The following is a 13,917-nucleotide window of genomic DNA, read 5'->3' as shown; positions in this document are numbered from 1 at the left end:
TATTGATTTCTTATGCCAAGTATTTTTCTAAGCACTTGTAGAAAACTGTTTACCATTTTTCTGTCCCACCTAACCTTATTATGTGACTAAATTATAACAGAATGTTGTTGAATGTGATGTATACATTTTCAAACCCTGCCCTCAAAAGTCTCCAGTGCATTTCTCCATATATTCTCTCTCCTCTTTTTTGTCGGTGAGATGCAGAAAATAAAGGGTGGGCTTTGAAAACCTGATGGATGGCAGAGCCACTAGATGCAGAGTCACTGACTGGGTCCCTGGATGTTTAGAGCAGATCCACCCGATTCCCTGACATGCATTGTTCGATAATGTGTTGTGTTAAGCCACTGAGAGTTCTGGTTGATTTGTAAGAGCAGGTGGCCTACTCTAAACACTGCACTTTCATATATTAAGTCATTTAACTGACATAGCAAGACTTTGAGGCAGGATTAGATTTAGGGAAGGCTGAGGAATTCCTGGAGGGATGTGAGTATGCTAATGGTAAACAGAAGCAAATGAAGCATTCCCCTTAGTAGAAAGACTAATATCTACAGTTGACCCTTGAAGAACATGGGGGTTGGGGCCCTGGCTCCCCATGCAGTCAAACATCCCTGTATAACTTGACTCCCCAAAATCTTGACTACTAATAGCCTACTATTGACTGAAAGCCTTACCAATAATACCAATAACAAACCAAACTATTTTAAAGACTGAGAAAGAGACGTGTCACACACACATATATATATATGAAACTGATGTGATATGATATATATATAATACATATATAATATCTCAAGGCAATTAGGAAACAGTTAATTGCTAACAGAACAAGCCACCTTCTATCCTTCCCAGCCCCAGTGAAAAACTAAGTTCTCTGAAGGGCACCTGAGGTAGACAGTGGCCCTAGTGTGATAGGCACTCTCTGATATCGTGAGGGGAAGAGGCTACAAATAAAGATTGGTCTCACTCAACTCCTGTGTCCTTCTGAGGACAACAAGAGTAATATTACCATGGCAATGGTCCCTATTCCCTTGTGCACTTAAAATGGTAGGATACTTGATATCCTAGAGAGGTCAGTAAATCATCCCAAATCACAGACATTAGGGAAAAATTAAGTGTACATTTCACTTGAGGAAAATATTAGTTCCTCAGAGTTTTTACTTTGTGGAATTGGGGACAGAGCTTTGAAAAGAAAGTTGCTTAACAAGGTTGCAAAGTTAAAATATTTTTTAGGAGGTTGTTGAAAGTGTTTTATATCTTGGTTTTTTATTTATTCTCAAAATTTCTGCCAGTGGTGTTAACACTGGGAAAATCATTGGTAGACTCACTTGTGATTATTACTGACAAAAGCAGTGGCTTTCTCTCAGTGGTTATTGCATATCCTTAGCAACTAGGAAAAGAACATATATAATGTAAATTAAGGTGGCAGAAACTAAAACTTAGGAAACGAGACTAGCCATAATCAAAATTATTTTTTTTCTAGACTTAGCATCCTTCACATTAATTTAAATGATGTTATTTGTTGGATTGATTTTTTGTTTCTCAGACACCTCTGGAAAAAAAAAGACTTTTGCATATTGTTTTTATTCAACAAACTTCATCTTATATTTGAGTATATATTACTGAATATATAGTACCAAGCAGCTGTGTAGATCAGTAATAAATAATATGACTTACTCTCCAAAGTGTTGATCTGACACTTCAGCTCTCAAAATTGTCTTATATTTTTGAGGTACATGGTCAAGTGTGTATTAGTCAGGATTCTCCAGAGAAATAGAACTAATAAAATGTGTATGCATATATATATATATATATATATATATAGAGAGAGAGAGAGAGAGAGAGAGAGAGAGAGAGAAAGAGAGATTTAGTATAAGGAATTGGTTCACATGACTGTAGAGACTAGCAAGCCCATATCTACCTTGTGGGCAGGTAAGCTCAAGACCCAGGAGACCCAGGGGTGCTGATGAGGTCTGAAGTCAGTTTGCTGGATAATTCACTCTTGCTCAGAGGCAGAACTTTTTGTTCTAGTATGGTCTTGAACTGATTGGATGAGGCATTATGGAGGGCAGTCTCCTTACTCAAAGTTCCCTAATTTAAATGTTAATCTCATCCAAAAAACCCCTTCAAGTTGACACATGAAAGTAACTATCAAAAAGTGCCACAGGATTTTGATCTTAAAAGAGTCAGTGCCAGCCTAATTCGAAACTTCTCTATTCTTTCCCCTTATCTCTAGAGTCTTTGCCTCGGCATTGGGACCTTAATATCCCTCTCAATATGCCAAGATCTAGTAGGAGTGGCTTACACCCATTTGAAAGAACCCCATCATTTCCACTGACCTGGCCTGGAGGAGACACCCCAATCTCCATACTTGTACCCCAACCTATTTTTATTTCTGTTGCGAAAAGTCCCTCTTATGACTGGCTGGGGAGTCCAGCTCTAACTTCCATCCTTGTTGCCAAGTCCTGTGTTTTGAAACTTGCTGAATGCCTCAGTCTCCTCTTGAGGATTAGGATTTTAGCAGGTTTTCTTCCATAGAATCAATGCCATAGTTTTCAACTTAGCTCAAGTGACAGTGTCCCATCCACCCAATGCTGGGCATGCCATATGAAAACTTTGTAAATGTCCTCAATGCTTTTCTCTATCTACTTGCTGGGGAAAAAAATGTTCTAATCTTTGGTAAGCCGTTATAAAATCTTTACCTAAATTTCCTCAGTGAGCTCCTACAACTCCTCTAGACCTAAGAATTATACACAAAACTCAATGGACAGACCCATCAGACCATCTGCCCCAGCCGTTCATTTTCCCACCCACCCACGCCCAAATCACATATTTCTGTGTTCTTCCCTTCTTTATCCAGCTTACCACCATATCTCCCCAATGTAATTCCCCTTATCTTTATAGTCTAACCCATTCTTGTGTCATTTAGCATCTCTATCCCCCTGTGTGACTTAACCTGACATGTCCACGTCTTATATATGCCCTTGATCGTACATTCCCTGGGGGGAGTATTCTTGCTACGGCTCTGTGAGATTCAGCTCTTCCAGGCGGATCTTAATCCTGTCAGGGTTGTATCCATCTCACCAGTGAAGATGAGAACACTTTCGAAAGTAATCATCAAACTAGTGTGTGAACTCTGAGTAATATACTAAATTAACACTGGGAATGTTGTTCCTTATCGACCTGACTTTAAGAATGTTGTAATTTCACATATTAGTTCATTGAGTCTCTCTAAGCAAGCTTAAATATTTACAGACTCCTAAAAAGGCTTCTACTGTTAACTAGTTAATGTTCTTTTTTTTTTGGTCAAAGTTGTGTGTGTGTGTGTCTGTGTGTGTGTGTGTGTGTTTTATTATGTTATGTTAATCACCATGTTCTAAACAAATAAATTGGTGAAAAGTAACCTGGGCTTTACCGGTAATATGTGGAGCAAGGTAGGGCAAAAGAAGGCCCCGTCATTGATTTTAATTGGGTTGGGGGTGGGGGAGAAGCAAGGTTTAGTCCAAAGAGTGGGGCTACTCTATCTTATGCCTCCTCATTTTACCAATCATAAATTGAGAACCATGCATATTGCATGGCTATTTATAGAAGAATCTCCTTTGATAAGGATCTATTTCAGTCAAGATATGATCTAAATAATGTGACTGACATCACGTCATCGGTCATGATATCCTTTTGAAGAAAGAATGCTCAGCTGTGAGAATTTCCTATCTTGGGACCAAGTGTGGAGATGAAGAGATAGAGACTATAAAGTTCACTATGTCCTTCTTTTCTCCTTTCTTTTTCAAGCTTGCTTTTATGAGGGCCCAATTTAATTAAGCCTTGTAAGTGGAATAAGGAGAATGTGAAGCCCCTTTGTGCCCAGTATTTTTTAGAAAATTTTATTGACATGCAGGGAAGTACCTGAATCATAAATATACAACTCAACAAATTTCCAAAAACTGAATTCATCTGTGAAAACTATATCAACAAATAGAACATTGTAAGAATTCTTAAAGTTCTCTTTCTGACCCCTTCCGATTACTGCCCCCCAAAATAACTAGTATCCTGACTTCTAACAAAACAGATTGATTTTGCCCATTTTTGTACTTCATATATACATTACAAACACACTACATTATATAAATGTATTGTACTTTACATTATTAGTTTACAGATCTTTAGTGCCTTTATTGTTTTGCTCAACCACTAAGTTTATAAGAGCCATTCATACTGTTGCAGGTGTTTGTAGAGTGCTCATTCCCATTGCTGTATGATATTTCCTGGGGTGAGTATATCATTTATTGATCCTTTCTGTTGATGGATATTTGGGTAGCTTTCATTTTGGAGTTATTACAAATAATGTTGCTATAAACATTTTAGTCCATTATTTGGGGGAACATATATAAACATTTCCGAAGGCAGGTTGGGTTTCCCCTGATTTTAATTCTTCTAGATAATTCAAAGGAATTTCAAAACATTAAGAGTAAAGCCTATCTTGACTACGTGTCTCCTCTATACTTGCCTCATTCTTCTAGTCCCATTAAGAGCAAATATCCTTGGGAGTTAAACTCTTTCATTTTTTTCTTGAATCCTCTTCCAGCTAAAGCAAAGGCTCAGATTGCCACATCAGTGAGAAAGATCTCACAGAGATCTTTCACTAATAATTTCAAGGATATGAGTAATCTCGTGACACAGGTAAAGCAGAGTGTCTCCTAATGTCCTTCCCAGCAGTGTCAGATGCACTCTTTTGCCTAGGTCAAAAGAACTGATCTCTTATTGAAATGGACAGTTTCTCACACACAGGGAAGATTTAGGTAATGAAATCTCTCCATTCTGTACTCAGATAGTTACATAGATTATGTGATGTTTTCCAGGAACCTAGGCCTCAAAAATCTATAAATCAATGATATTCTACTAAAATAATTTCATGAATAAGAACTCTCCTCAAATACCATTAGTTTATTTGCTGTGAGGTGCAAATTGGAGTCATCTGGTTCATTCTTTCCTGGAAACATCACCCAGGTAAATGTAGACAAATAGACCACAAGCCAGCTGCTTAATCCCTCTCTTTCCATACTGCAAGGAGGTATTTATCCACATCTATTTATTTGTCAAGACCATCAGTGAAACCTATATTTTTTTAAAAGACTTTATTAGAGAGAGAGAAAGCATGATCGGGAGGGGGGTGGCGAGGGGCAGAGGGAAAGGGAGAAGCAGACTCCCTGCTGAACAGGGAGTCCAGCATGGGGCTCCACCCTAGGACCCTGATGCGGGGCTCGATCCCAGGACCCCAGGAATCATGACCTGAGCCAAAGGTAGATGTTTAACTGACTGAGCCCCCCAGGTGCCCCAAAACCTATATGTTTTTTAATTCAGTGATCAGTTCTAGGTCCTCTCCCTATTTGATCTATCAGCAGCACTTGGCAAGCTGATGACTTATCTACTTTCCTCGCTTGGCTTCCAGGCAGTATTTCTCTTTCCCTGTATCTCTCTTCTTTTTCCTACCTCAGGCCACTCCTTTTTATTCTTCCTTTACAGGTTATTCTTATCTTTCAGATCCTTTAAAATTGGAGTGTGGGGCCCCTGGGTGGCTCAGTCAGTTAAGTGTATGACTCTTGATTTTCGCTCAGATCATGATCTGCAGGTCCTGGGATCGAGGCCGTTTGGGCTCTGTGATCAGCTCAGAGTCTGCTTGTCCCTCTCTGTCTGCCCCTACCCCCTGCTCATGCTCTCTCTCTCTATTTATTTGAGATAAATAGATAAATAAAATCTTTAAAAAAATTAAAAAATAAAATGGGAGTGCAACATAGAACATACTCCTTGGAAATCTCTCCTATTCCCTTTTAATTTCACAGTCTCATTACTTTAAATCCCATCTACATGCTGAAGACTCCCAAGTTTATATCTTCCTTTTGGTCCTTCCCCATCCTGCTTTTTGTTCGCCAGCTTTCCTGAGGTATAATTTACAAAGAAAACTGCATATATTTAAAGTATATAACGTGATGATTCAATGTTACATACACATGGTAAAATTATTTGGTCCTTTCTCTTGATGTCCCTACTCATATCCAGCTGCCTTTCTTGACATCTCTATTTGTACATCAGTGACTGTTAGAAATTGAATGTGTCTAAAACTGAATTTCTATTCTTATTCTCCAATATTGTCCTCCCATTTTCTCCTCCATCTGAAAAAATGACGACTCCGTCCTTCTAGGAACTTGTGCTAAAACCACAGTGCTTTCCTCACCTTCTTCCCGTTCTTTACACACACATTCAATCCATCATCAAGGCCTCTTGATTCTATGGCCAACATTTATAAAGAATCAAACTTCTCCCATCTCCACTTCCAAAAGTAGATTTAACTTAAAAGTAATGAAACTTAAGCATTATGGTCCCTCACTTGTTTTGGGCCTTTCTAGGTCTCTGGGGATTCAGGAGAAAGGAATCTAATGGTGTGGTAGAGGCACGAAGTGCCTTGAGCCCTATCATACATGCCAGTGGTGGATCTGAGGCTGGCAGTAGGGGGCACCATGCTGGCAGCACTCCTTTCTATAACCACCAAGTCCAGAGCGACACTTTCTCCTGGTTGACCTTGACCAGTATCTGGGCCCTACCGTTCACACCAAGGGGAAGGATCTGAAGGCATCATGGTTCTTCTATCTGCTGGATCAACGTTATAACCAAGGCTTATCCATCCCCCCCCACCTCCCGGACTGGCCCAGGGGCAGCAATGGTAAGTAGGGGGGAGAAACCCCAGGAGATAGAGATTAGGCCAACCTGGACCAGTGTTTGAGGCAGTGGCTTTCCCCAGGGGTCAAAGAAGGGAAATTCAAGGACTAGAGCTTTGGAGGGCTTCCATCCATCATGAGGCACAACCAGGGCAAGAACTGCAGAGGAAATTATGAAACTAAAAGTTATTTCTCTACACTGTCAAAAATAAAAGACAGATTTTATGTAAGCTGGCTTCCACAAACAACAAGTTTTGATTTTTTTTTCAATGAGAGAATTACCTTTCTATTCTCTCTACTATAAAAGTATTATATGAAGAGGTGTTCAAAAAAATGCTTCTACAATGTAGGGAAAAAGTAACATAGAAGTATATCACGCAGCTAATAATAACAATAATAATAATAATTTATATATTCCAAGACTTTTATGATACCTGTGTTGTCAGCTTTTTAATACTGGTAATATCTTTACCTTTTCTAAATAAATATTTACTTCCATACCTGACTTTATAGCAATAATTTTGTATTTTTTTAGAGGGCCCTACAAAACCCATATCTATTCCTGTGTATTGCTTTCACCTTATTCCAGGTGCCCACCAATCTGTAACCTAGACTAACTCAGGAACCTCCAGGCCTCCCTGATTTGCCCTGGCTCTTTTCCACTTAATTCACAAAAGAGCAGTCAGAGTGATCATTTTAAACTGTAATGCCCTCCTTTTGCTTGAAACCTGCCAGTCACTTCCTGCCTCACTCAGAGTCAGGGCCAAAGACCTTACACTGGCCTAGCTCCTAGCCCACTTAACTCTCTGACCTTATCTGCCCTCCCTCTCTTACTCAGCTCCAGTCAGGTTGCTCTCTTCCCTGCTCTGGGAATGTGACAGGAAGTTTCCATGAGCCCTTTTTCCTGGAGGATGCTCCCTAAGATACACATACAGCCTTTTTCCTGACCTCCTTAGACTGCTTATAAATAGCAGTGAGAACTCCCTCATCATCCTGTTTAGAACTGACTCCTCACCCCCAACAGGGACATCTTCTCTGCTTTATTTTTCTATACTTTATCATCTTCTAAGATGCTATAATGTCAACTTGCTTATGTGTTCCTTGCATTTCTCCCTTCATTGCTCCATAAAGGCAGAGATTTTTATCTGTTATATTCACTTACTGTTCTCTCTTACAATATCTAAACAATGCCTGGCACATAGTTGGCCCTCGATAAATGTTTTATGCATTCACAAATGAATAAATGATTGAGTGAATAATTTATGCTTCCTGTGGTCTTGCAGCTCAAAGTTTAGAGACAAATATCAGTCCTCAATTATTGTTTTGGTCCTAAGTATGATAAAAAGTTGTTAAAGGTTTTTGACTGGTTAAGTAACATCATGAGATCTTTGTTTATGGAAAATAGTTATTGAAACATTTATGGGAGATGGCATGTTTGGGGTAAGACTAGAGTCAAGAAGACCAATTATTTAGGATTAATGTGCTAATTGTCTGCACTAAGATAATAGAAAAAGTATTACAGTGTTTGGCATATTAATCCTGAAACTTTCATGGATGATTTTCTAGGGCTTTTTTATTCTTTTTTGTTTGTTTGTTTTTTGTCTAAATATTTGACCTCGTGTAGGCAAATCCCAAACTAAAGTTGAATAACTGAAGGGTATCCTATAATACCAAAAGAATTGAAATCTAACATTGGTGGGGTAAATGCCTTCAGGAAATTTTCTTCCAGAAATGAAAAGTTTAATACATACATACCCATTAGTTACCAACACCTTAACCCTGAGGAATACCTGTGGGGAATACCACCTTGGCATTCACCATAAAAGCATATCCATCTACCTATAAAACAGCAGAGCATTCCTATTATAGGAGATAGGAAAGAGTGGCAGTGGGAACAGGAGGTGTTTCTTCATCCTTGATTCCCAATGTTTGTGGGCATCTCCTCTTCATAAACTGAAGATAGCAAATTGCTATTCACAGATCAAAACATACTGGAGAGGCTGGAGAAAAGAAAAGAAAAAAAAAGCAGATGGAAAGGGAGGAGGAAGGGGTAAAAAGAAATGGAAGTGAAGCAAGCTGACACCTGTTTTCCAGCACAATGATCATTAAACTTATCACATGTTATGCCAGAAGCTTTATTTTTTAAATACCCTGTCTGCTACCTTCTGGGTTAAGTAAATAGTTTTGAATATGCATTTCATTCAAATTGCTTTCCATCACAGTCAGTAACTGCAGTTAAAATGACTGAGTAGCTTTGAGTCCTTCCAGAAAAACAACAAGGAAGTATAGGGAATGCTATCCCCATCTTGTTCATTCAGGAACATTTCCTTGTTTCTGGATATAAAGTAGATGTATTTAGTACCTCCCATTAGTTTGGCCACCCATTTAGTCTTCTAATAACCCTAACAACAACAATAACCACAACAACAACATAATGATTACAGAGGGAAGTGAAGAAAAGATTAGGGTAGGCAATAATTTAAAGGATTAGTACTGGCCCTAAGAGAATTTCTCACCATGAGGCTAGGGATTAGTCTTCAAATGGAAATTTTTGGATATTTAAGCCATACTTATATCAACTTAGTTTCTTATAAACATAAAGCTTAGTGTGTTGTGCTGACTCAACTATCTCTGGAAATATGTATCAGTTCTAATAATTACAAGGTCCATCTATGATATAGCAAACATTATTTTGAAATTAGTCTTTATTGATTAGTAGCTATTCATAAGCTTCACTGTTACTACAACTGTTATATGAATGTAATAATTGCTGCCGAGCACAACAATTGAATTCTCTTTTCTCTTGATATTTATGTTTGTTGGAATGAACATATTGATGATCTGGAAATGTTAAGTTCTTACTGTGCAAACACTTGTGTTTCTAAACTAAATATAATCAGTAACTATAAAATTTACTACAGGCTTTTAGTGCAACTGCTTATTTTCAGGATATTGGTAAGTATACATTTAATTTAAAGTGCATATTCTCGGATGAAAATGAGCAACACTGTAAGAATATATTTCCATGATATTAAGAGCTAGAATCAGCACCATTGCTATTCCTTGTTAACTATACAAATTTACTTAATTGACTTGACACCAGTGTCCTCACATACAAAATGGGAATAACATTTTGGTAATTACACAAGTAGTTGTTATCTGACCACCCCTTTTCCACTAAAGGAAACAATGATAAGATCTGGACATAATACCAAAAACACCTACACCGGGCAGTGATCAGCAGCAGACAGACTCTGGTGGGAGTACATGCATTGAAGTATATAAACAGGATTCTCAAGCCTGAGATTTTTGCCTGGGCCCAAGGATAACTATCATGGTATTAGCAGAATGTGTGCTGCTGGTGGTAGAACAGCTGCAGCATTTTGACCTAGGAAATCAGAAAAAATGAAGCTACCAGGGATTTATGGCTACTGAAGAGAGAAGGGAATCACTAGGAGGGACAGAACCAGAGAGATGATCCCATATCTATCTACCAGGAGCTCCTGTACTATATGTACATGGTACAGACTCAAAACAGCTGAGCCAGAGACAAAAGACTGAGATGGGCTTCCGCCTAAGGAACAAAGTTTACATTTCCAGTCTATCTAAGACAATTGCCTGCTGAAGTAGGGGAAGCAACACTAATCAGAGAAAATGACAAATTCTGCACAGAGTGCAATTAAAAACTACCCCGTATATAAGAGGAATCGGGAAAATAGAGCACATTTTCAAGAGAAATGAAAATAGACTCTGGAATGGCCTTGCTGTTGGAACTAGCAGACCAGAGTTTTGAAATGGCTTTACGGTTTTCCTCAAAGAAGAAAAGCAAAATATTCTCACATGAATGAAGATATTGACAGCAGAGAAATATTGTATAATATAAAGAACCAAGTGGAAATTCCAGGACTATGAAAGCCATCAGCAATTGCACTACTGGGTAATTACCCCAAAGATACAAATGTAGGGATCCGAAGGGGACCCCGATGTTTATAGCAGCAATGTCCACAATAGCCAAACTGTGGAAAGAGCCAAGATGTCCATCGACAGATGAATGGATAAAGAAGATGTGGTATATATATATACAATGGACTATTATGCAGCAGCCATCAAAAGGAATGAAATCTTGCCATTTGCAACGACATGGATGGAACTGGAGGGTGTTATGCTGAGCGAAATAAGTCAATCAGAGAAAGACATGTATCATATGATCTCACTGATATAAGGAATTCTTAATCTCAGGAAACAAACTGAGGGTTGCTGGAGTGGTGGGGTGGGAGGGATGGGGTGGCTGGGTGATAGACATTGGGGAGGGTATGTGCTATGGTGAGCGCTGTGAATTGTGTAAGACCTGTACCTCAAACAAATAATACATTATATGTTAAAAAAAACAAGATAGTAGGCTCTCTCTCTCTCATGAATAAATAAATAAAATCTTAAAAAAAAAAAAGAGTCGCAGGCTCTGCCACCAGAGCCAGCCAGACACCCTGTTTGGGTGCCTGGGTGGCTCAGATGGTAAAGCATCTGCCTTCAGCTCAGGTCATGATCCCGGAGTCCTAGGATCGGGTCCCGCATCGGGCTCCCTGCTCCTTGGGAGCCTGCTTCTCCCTCTGCCTCTCTCTCTCTCTCTGTCTCTCCTGAATAAATAAATAAAATCTTTAAAAAAAAAAAAAAACACAAGATAGTAGGAAGGGTAAAATGAAGGGGACATAATACCAAAAACAGCTACACTGGGCAGTGATCAGCAGCACTGATCTTGGAGGGAGCAGTGATCAGCAGCACAACCCTTGGAGGGGGAGACGAACCATGAGAGACTATGGACTCTGAGAAACAAACTGAGGGTTCTAGAGGGGAGGGGGTGGGGGGATGGGTTAGCCTGGTGACGGGTGTTAAAGAGGGCACGTATTGAATGGAGCATTGGATGTTATATGCAAACAATGAATCATGGAACACTACATCAGAAACTAATGATGTAATGTATGGTGATTAACATAACGTAATAAAATTAAAAAAAAAACCATTGGTGAACTTAACATTTTACTGGATGGATTTAACAGCTGGATGGAAATGAAAAATAAAAGATTCAGTGAACTTGAAGGTAAAATAAAATTATTTATCTGATATGAAGAACACAGAAAAATAAAGATTATTAAAAAATTAACAAAGCCTCAGGACCTTTTAGATAATATCAAATAGTCGTTTACAGTCCTAGAAGGAAAGGAAAGATAGAATGAAACAAAGGAAAAATAAAAAAATAATGGTTGAGGGAGGGTTTCCTCAATTTAATTAAAGACAGAAATTCCACATATACTATTCTCAAAAACAAGGCAGAAAAACAAAAAAACATTGTGCCTCAGCACATCCATACAACAAATTGTTGAAACTCTCTCCCACACAAAAAAGGCCAAATCTTGAAATCAGCAAGAGAAAAATGACCAATTACATAAAGCACATAAATGGAATCAATGATTTGATGACTAATTGACTTCTCATTAGAAATACATATAACCACGGCAAAAATGGCAACCTACATGTTTTTTCAAGCGCATGTGATGTTTTGAAGGATTGGCCGTATGTTATTCTCTAACAAATTCTTAATACATTTAAAAATATTTAAATTATGGAGAAAATGTTTTCCAACCAAAATTAATTTAATTACAAATCAATAATAAAATGATACTAGGAAATATTTGGAAAATAAATAACAAACTTCTAAATATTCCATATGTCAAAGAGGAAATCACTAAGAAACTTTGAATTCTATGACAATGAAAAATTCAACAGATAAAAATTAGGTGACTGTATAGTAATCTAAATCAAAATCATAGCAGGCTTTTTCCCCCCCCCATGAAATTCACAAGTTGACTCTAAAATTTCTATCTAAAGGCATAGACAATTTTAAAACAATTTAAGAAAAGGAAAGATTGGAAAACACACTACCTGTTTTCAAGGTTTACTGTGAAGCCATAGTAATTAAGATGGTGTGGTATTAGTATAAAGAAAAACATATAGCTCCATTGGAGTAGTTTTTTTTTTTTTAATGATTTTATTTATTTATTTGACAGAGAGAGACACAGCAAGGGCGGGAACACAAGCAGGGGGAACGAGAGAGGGAGAAGCAGGCTTCCCACGGAGCAGGGAGCCCGATGCGGGGCTTGATCCCAGGACCCTGGGATCATGACCTGAGCCGAAGGCAGACGCTCAACAACTGAGCCACCCAGGCGCCCCTCAATTGGAGTAGTTTTATGTCTTCTCATATAGAAAGACAATGGATTTTCAATTCAAAGCCCGAGTAATTCATTGAGACGACAGTCTTTTCAACAAATGGTGCTAGAGCAATTGAAAACCTCTAAGAGTAAAAGCATAAGGCAAAGAAACTGTACCCTTCACCTAACACTGTACATAATTCGACACTGTAGAAGTATAATTACTAACGTATGTCAGTGGTTGCCTGAGACTAGGAGTCATAGGAGAAGACTGACTACAAAGGAACTTAAGGGAAGTTTCTAGGGTGATGAAAATATTTTGTATTTTGATAATGGTGGTATTACTCAACTGCATAAAATTATCAAATTACATCCAATTCTATACTTAAAGTGGGTAAATATTATATCTGAATGATATCTCAACAAAGGTGGATAAAAATAATCATGTCTTACAATACTGAAATTTACAAATTAATGCACGTATAAGTGCTTAAGTTATAAATTATTTTATAAATTCAAGGTGCTATTATTATATAATCAAAGTATTGACTCCTTAGGAAGAATATATCATTCACATAAGCATCATGTGTCATGTAATTTACATACATTATCACGTTCACTTACAATGTTTGTTATACCATTTTTAACAAAGAGTGTAAGTGAAATGAAAAATGGGCAGTAAAGTGCAGAACTAGGATTGAAACAAGTCTTCACTCTAAAGCTGTCTTTCTACTTAGTCATCATGTCTTTTGTATTGAAAGTGTATCAGTTAGGCTTGAATGCTAGATATGTACAGAAGTACAAATTTTAATAGAGGTCTATCCAGAAAAGGTTTTCTTTTATACTTAAGTTTATGCCATAATAATTTAAAGATAATCTGATGAAGAATGATTTCCATATCTTGTGCAAATTTTTTGGGTCACAGTAGAATTTATTTAATAATACTCATGTAACATGGTACAAAACAAATTCCTCTTTGAATTTAGTACTGAAATAGACTTGATGAT

Source organism: Zalophus californianus, chromosome 6 (genome assembly GCF_009762305.2).
Source record: "Zalophus californianus isolate mZalCal1 chromosome 6, mZalCal1.pri.v2, whole genome shotgun sequence".
Taxonomy (NCBI): Eukaryota; Metazoa; Chordata; class Mammalia; order Carnivora; family Otariidae; genus Zalophus; species Zalophus californianus.
Note: the sequence above shows the minus strand (reverse complement) of the source record.